Source organism: Gopherus evgoodei, chromosome 3 (assembly GCF_007399415.2).
Source record: "Gopherus evgoodei ecotype Sinaloan lineage chromosome 3, rGopEvg1_v1.p, whole genome shotgun sequence".
Taxonomy (NCBI): domain Eukaryota; kingdom Metazoa; phylum Chordata; order Testudines; family Testudinidae; genus Gopherus; species Gopherus evgoodei.
In genome coordinates, this window is record NC_044324.1 from 48,273,355 (window position 1) to 48,280,496 (window position 7,142).

Sequence of the window (7,142 nt, forward strand, 5' to 3'; positions counted from 1 at the left end):
ACAGCTTGTACAGATCAAAGGACAGGAATCAGATAACCAGTATGTCGAATCCAGATAACTTCCTTCTTCACATTTTATTTAAGTTGGATCAAATATCTAAATATAAACATATTCCAAAGCATACAAAAATAGTACCTTGTGTATGTTGACATTTTAGAAATCTCAGCATTTGTAACAGAAAATTCTTTCTTTAATACAAACGAATATAGGAAATCAACTACAGGCTTCTTAAATTTAACATTGAGAAACTTTTCCTTTATTTTGCTTAAATGCATAATATCTTTCAACTTTGTAAATCAAGAAGATGTGATGAATCTAGTTATCAATATTTAATTGCTGCATCTTTCCAAAGTTGAAGAATTAATATGATGGTTGAGGTTAACGGTGACAAGTTCTAGTGTAAATGTCAATATTTTCTGTTAAACATATTGATTTAAAAATAAGATGGATCACATACAGCAGAATCCAGTTAGGGCCTGATCCTGCAGCTGTTACTTAGGCAAAACTCCCGTTAACTTTAATAGAGGTTTTCCTTGTTCCAGGACTGCAGAATTGGACCCTTAACCTTAAAGATAATAGTCAAATCAAGAGGATCAGGTCTTGCCATCTTTTATTAAGTTGAGTGGTACCTTACTCTATGTGTAGTCTCATATTACTCAGCTCAAGTAAGGGTGGCACATCCTGACCCAAAGTACAACCCCCCCTAATCTCTTAAGGGTTGTATAAGAGTTGCTATGGTGAGAGAAGGGTTCTAGGGGGAAACTGGTCTGGGGCAGCCTGCCCTTTCTATGGATAGGCTGATGAAGAAGAGAATCCACCATGGAACCTAGAGTATGTTTACACTGCAGCTGGGAGCAAGCTTCCTAGCGTGGGTAGACAGACTCACACTAGCCAGGGGCGGCTCTAGACATTTTGCCGCCCCAAGCACGGCGGCATGCCACAGGGGGCGCTCTGCCGGTTGCTGGTCCTGTGGCTCCGGTGGACCTCCCACAGGCGTGCCTGCGGAGGGTCCACTGGTCCTGTGGTCTGCAGGTCCCGCGGCTTCAGTGGACCTCCCGCAGGCGTGCCTGCAGAGGGTCTGCTGGTCCTGCGGCTCCACCGAAGCCGTGGGACCAGCAGACCCTCCACAGGCATGCCTGCAGGAGGTCCACAGGAGCCGCCTGCCACCCTCCCGGCGACCGGCAGAGCGCCCCCCATGCTGCCCCAAGCACACGCTTGGCGTGCTGGGGCCTGAAGCCGCCCCTGACGCTAGCTTATCTCAAGTTAGCATACTAAAAATAGCAGCGTGGACACTGCACCTCCAGCAGAGGCTCAGGCTCCTCACCTGAGTCCAAGCCTATCTGACCCCCTGGGTCTGAGCTCGGTGGCTTGCCCAAGTCACCACCAGACCCACAACATCCACACCGTTATTTTTAGCATACTAGCTCAAGTGAGTCTGTCTGTCTGCACTGGGACACATGCTCTCATTTGCAGCGTAGACATACCTCCAGAGGCCAACAGAAAGCTCAGAGGAGATGGGCCATCAACATGAAGAACACGAAGTTGTCTGCCTGCTATAACATAGAGAGAGGGGGCGGAGTGTGTGTGTGTGTGTGTGTGTGTGTGTGAGAAAGAGAAGCAGGGCAGGTAGACAAGAAGACAATGATTAGCTATTAAATGTGGCATCTGTCCCTCACCTTAGACCTGTAAAGATGTGTTTATTCATCCTTTGGAAGTTAAGAATTTAACCAGCACTTTCACAAATGGTATGCTCACTTAATTGGGATGGAGACAAGACAAAAAATGTAATGTAATGTATTTCAGTGGCTCTAGACAGTGGGAGAACTGTATATCCAGCTGTGCTAAGTCAGTTTAAATAGCGTGCCTGATGCTATCTGCATGCCTAGTCACAGTTGTTTATTGGTGTTTGCTAGCATAAATTTCCTACTCTAAGGCAATTTGTTCACTTCATGCTGCTTCTCTGTTCTAATATGGCTTAAATGAGTCAGTTTTATCGTAATAGTTTTAAAAAATAATGTAATGTTTTTCACATTGCTGTGTTTTAAAGGAATTAATGAAGTAAGAGTGATTATCTCCTAACACTAGGAGCCTCTGACAATGGGATATACTTAACGGGCACATTTTCCTTTCTACCAAGGTGTGCCAGGGAAAGGGATTACAAAGTATAGGGCCAAGGCAACTAGATTGTCTCCCCTAAAGGTTCCTAAGCCTTCATTTCCATTTAATAAGATAGTGATTGCATATTTAAAAGCTACATGTAAAAATCAAATTATAAACATTACCAGTTGAGAGGGAGAGAGAAGGCATATTCAAGATCAACTGCTATGGACCCCAATTTAGGGCTAGAACATGGGAATTATAGAATCATAGAACTGGAGAGACCTCAAGAGGTCATCTAGTCCCGTCCCCTGCACTCCTGGTGGATGAGTGTGCCCTGAGCTAGGTGCAGCATGTATGTGTGTGGCCCCAGGGGCGGACCAGGGAACTATTTGTGACTCAGAGTAACAATTTGGTCCTTGTTTCTGCATTGCTCCTACAGTGAAACAAGCTTTTTAACACCACCTGAGTTGTCAACCCTAGAGCTTTAGGGTGACCAGATGTTCCGATTTTATAGGGTCCCAATTTTGGGGTCTTTTTCTTATATAGGTACCTATTACCCCCCATCTCCATCCCAATTTTTCACACTTTCTATCTGGTCACCCTATACAGCTTCCACCATTGCTGGGCTAGTGTTGAATTACAGATACTAGTGTAGATGCAAGCCAGGTGTATCTTAGGGCCAGGCACTCGGCAATGAACTGTAAAAATAACCCATCTGTGTGCAATTAACTTTATTACACCATGAGCCTTATCTTGTTCCACTGTAATCAAAGGTAAAACTTCTACTGACCTGGGTATGGCATAGTTCTTATGAGAGTAGTGAATGCAAAGAGGTAATCATATTAACACAGTAAGCAGAGAATAAGAAACTAAAACCCAGGGAGTTATAGGTGACTTTTTTTATTAGACTCACAATAATAATAAAAAAGCCAGCTTTCTATACTCTTCAGTAGGCAATGGGAATTTAGAGACTGTAATTAAATGGTGAATGAGGCTGGGAATAAAGATAATAAATGTATATTGTATTCCAATTTTTAAATGTATATTATTTGAAATGCTTTCTTGATCCAGCACTTCCAAAGGGGAACTCTATTACAGCTGCAAGAGGTTATAGGGTTAGTAACCATAAGTTATTACTGCATTTCTGCAGTGGGTTTTGGAGCAGTCTAATTAGCTTCACATACAGTAACTCATATCTTATTTGACCTTCACATTTTAATTTCATTCTAATTAGAATCACTTATCTTCATGTCTTTCAAAAAGAGACTAAAATTATTCTGAGCTTCTTCACTTTAATACCTTCAAAGCTTATCAGCAACAGGGCTTGTAAGGAACTGCATCTCCTGCCTGTTCTCTCTGTGCTTTCTCATCTCTGGTGAGATTGATATTCCACTAGTGCAGCTCTCCTTCTGCAGCACGACAAGTTACTCCTTAAAAAACAACTTGACAATGTTAATTATAACACATTTTATTTATTTTAAAGACTAATAGTTGGGTTTATATGAGTGTAAAGACCAGATATACTTAGTCTCCCACAGCTGTCAGGGACTGCCGGGACAGTGCACTCAGCCTCAAGAGGGAATGAGAACCTCTTTATATTTGCAAGTGAATCCTCTGGCCAATGCCCCTAACAGTGTTGAACAGCTCAGGAATGAGCTAATCTGCATCTCATCATTGGAGGGAAGGCCATCATAACTCCACACCTTCTGAGAAAGGAGAGAGTAAAAATGGAAGGGAAAGAGGCTTCAGAGTGGTTCAATGGACTCCTAGGTGGTGGGGGATGCAGACAAACTATGTCTGTCATTGCATACGACAGCAATAATGCATCCTGACGAGCAGCAATGAAAACGAATCTGAAAGATACTGAAATACCTACAAGGACCGCACCAGCACTCGCTGCTTGCTTTCCGCTGAACTGTCAATTGCATAAGGGGTTGTCACAAAGCCACTCAATCTGATTTTGTTAAATTTTAAGATGAGGTAATAAATATAACTAAGGGTATTTCTTACCTTTCCAATAAAATAAAAATGATCAGCAGCATAAGTCTGGAGCCCATGTAGTACATACATTCATTCAGCAGCATAATATAATATGCATTAGAGTACTCCGAAGGTCTGAACATCAAAAACCTAACTCTACCACCAATTTCCATCAAAGGTATTACCCACATTTATACAGTGACAGAACTGCAAAAAGAACAAAAGAAATTAAAAATGTAAACTACCAAGAACTAAAAAAATTATAGCCAAGAAAGAGGATGGGTAAAATGCATATCTCCACATACCACTTGTATCCATTAAATTGCACATCCAAAATTTCTCATTTATAAAGAACGGTAGAAAATTTACCAATTCCGATAAATCGTTTGGGTGTGGGATTGAGGAGGCAGATGAAAAATAATAAGAAAATAGATTAATTCATTTAGGATCTAATCCAAAATTCCCTGAAGTCAATGGAAAGACTCTCATTGACTTAAATGGGCATTGGATCAGGCTTTTATTGTACATTTTCTTTCCCTTCCCTCTCTCCTCCTTGCTCCATGCCCATTGTCTACTTACATTAAAAGACATTTGAAGGCGAACACTTAGAGAACTAGGGCTACATTTCATTAACATCAGTGGGGCTGTATTGCTGTAATTCACCCCATGTCTAGACTGGGAAAATGGATGATGTTTTGATATAGGTTAGTAAACATATTTTAATTAAAAGATTACAAACAGGACTTTCCACCCAGTGTAACTAGGACAAGTCATCATCGAAAATCTGTGAATTTGTTGTCATAAACCTTAGGGATAAGCCATAGAACCTGATTCTAGTCCCACAGATCTGATGTAAGTCAGGAATAACTCCACTGAAGTCAATGGATCTACATCAGTGGAAGTGAAATCAGTAAAAGGCTCATTATCATGTATCCCTCCTGCTATGTAGCATTGGCAGCAACAATTGCCAAATTCAGGTTCCTTTTAACATTACAAAACAAAACTGGCTCAACTCCCTCATCCAGAAATCTTGGAAAACTAAACACCACCCCCGAGTACCTCTAAGAGGCACTACTTCCCCACTTGCAAGCACTGAGTCCGTGCATGAGAAAAGAAAACTTACTAAAAATAGAAGATGTGGCAGGGTGCTGGTGCAAAAGCACCTAACTAGCCCCTGCCCAGTCAGTTCCAATCAAGGGAAGCAGATTGGGGCTGATGGAAAAGGCCTGATGCCGGCCTGAGGGTTGGCAACACCTGATGGCCTGACAAACCAAGGGCTAGAAAGGCTGGAAGGGAGCCAGAAGGTGGGGGGCAGCCAGAGAGAAGTCAGTCAGGGAGGGAATAGAGGCCTCCTAGTTGAAGGCTGACTCTGCCTGTAAAAGAGGTTGAATAATCCTGTAAAGCTTGTAAATAGACAGACACTGGTGCTGGGATAACTGTTGGTAAATAAAGGCACAGGTGTTGCACAACCCTAAAGCCTCTCTGAGCCTTATTGGGGCAGCAAGCAGGCCTCAGGAAGAGGGATGGGTTGTAAACCCTGTTACAGAAGGAAACACTGTGTTAATTTGGGAAAACCCTGAACAATAACTCAAAAGTAAATAAACAATAATAAAGTAACAATAAGTAAAACACCTACCCCACATTATCTTGGGCACTATCCTTTGCATCAGTTTCCCATTTTCTGTGTGAATGTCCCCTTAACACACCACTTCCCTTTTCCCTCCGTAGCGCCCCACTCATGGTTTGTTGTCTAAAGTCAGCAAAATCCCAGAATTCAAGAGTGCATTCACAGGCTGGGGGAGTGTCAAGCAATGCCTCTACTGCTACCACCGCTCATGCTGCCGTATCCTGAGTTTCCACCACTTAGTCCAGCTCTTAATGATTTCAGCAGGTAGTGAGGAACCTCACTGCCACAGCAGCCTCTGCGATGTCTTTCAATACAACACTGTCCCAACACCAAGTCTAAGGGTATGTCTACGCTGGAAACTTCAAAGCTCTGTCACAGGAATGCTCCTGCGGCAGCGAAGTGCGCGTGTGGTAGCGCGCAAGCTCTGGGAGAGAGGTCTCCCAGCACTCCTGGTATTCCATCTCCATGAGGGGATTAGCTCTGAGCGCTGTGAGCACGGCTCCCAGAGCCTGTCCACACTAGCACTTTAAAGTGCTCAGACTTGCTGCACGCAGGGGGGTGATTTTTTTAACTCCCCAAGCCAGCAAGTTAGAGTGCTATAAAATGTAAGTGTAGACAAGCCCTAAGATTCAGTCCCCTAGACCTGTTCGTCAGTGATTTCACCTCAGTTATACCTGAGCAGAAGCCAGAAGTCTAAATTGACTCTGATCAGCTCTTTCTTTAAAGACTGGAAGGGGAGTGTAGACAAATGGGGCAAGGATGGTACTCAAACTGAGTTTACACTGCCAGGAAGGAACACCCAATGCTTAATTTATGCCAGCTGGCACCTCTAGGCTTGGTAGTTCATAGCCCCAGTGCCTCTGGGCTTGCTGCATCAGTTATGAATGTAAAAAAAAAATTGGTTGATCTCTGCTACCTAAATGCTTCAGCCCCAGCACCTCTTTCATTACAAATTAAGCACTAGGAACATCTCTCTCTCTGACTTTCAATTGGATTTGCATGACTATCACATGCTTAGTGAGTGAAGTTACCTTTAAAATGACCTCCTCAAGTAGAGCATATTAAGTGTGAAGCTCTATTGCCCTTAGTCATACAATAAGGGTAACAACATTTCATTACCCCTACATCCACAACTAAATTAAATTTTAACCCAAATCAGCCAAAATTGATCACTTTAACAAAGCAGGTATATCTGTTGATCACCTAGGTAAAGTAGGTGTGTTTATGCAAATATGATCTGCTCCTGTGGTCTTTTCCCCCAGTTCATCACAGATGACAGGGAAGAGCTCATTCAGCCCGATTACAGCTACAAATGTATTTTTCCATTGTTGTCAATTTGCTTCCTGTCTGATCCTGTTTATCCAGAGATAACAGATATGGTTACAACCTTTGAGACATTGATAGCATCACTCATAACAATACTTATTCAGCTTGG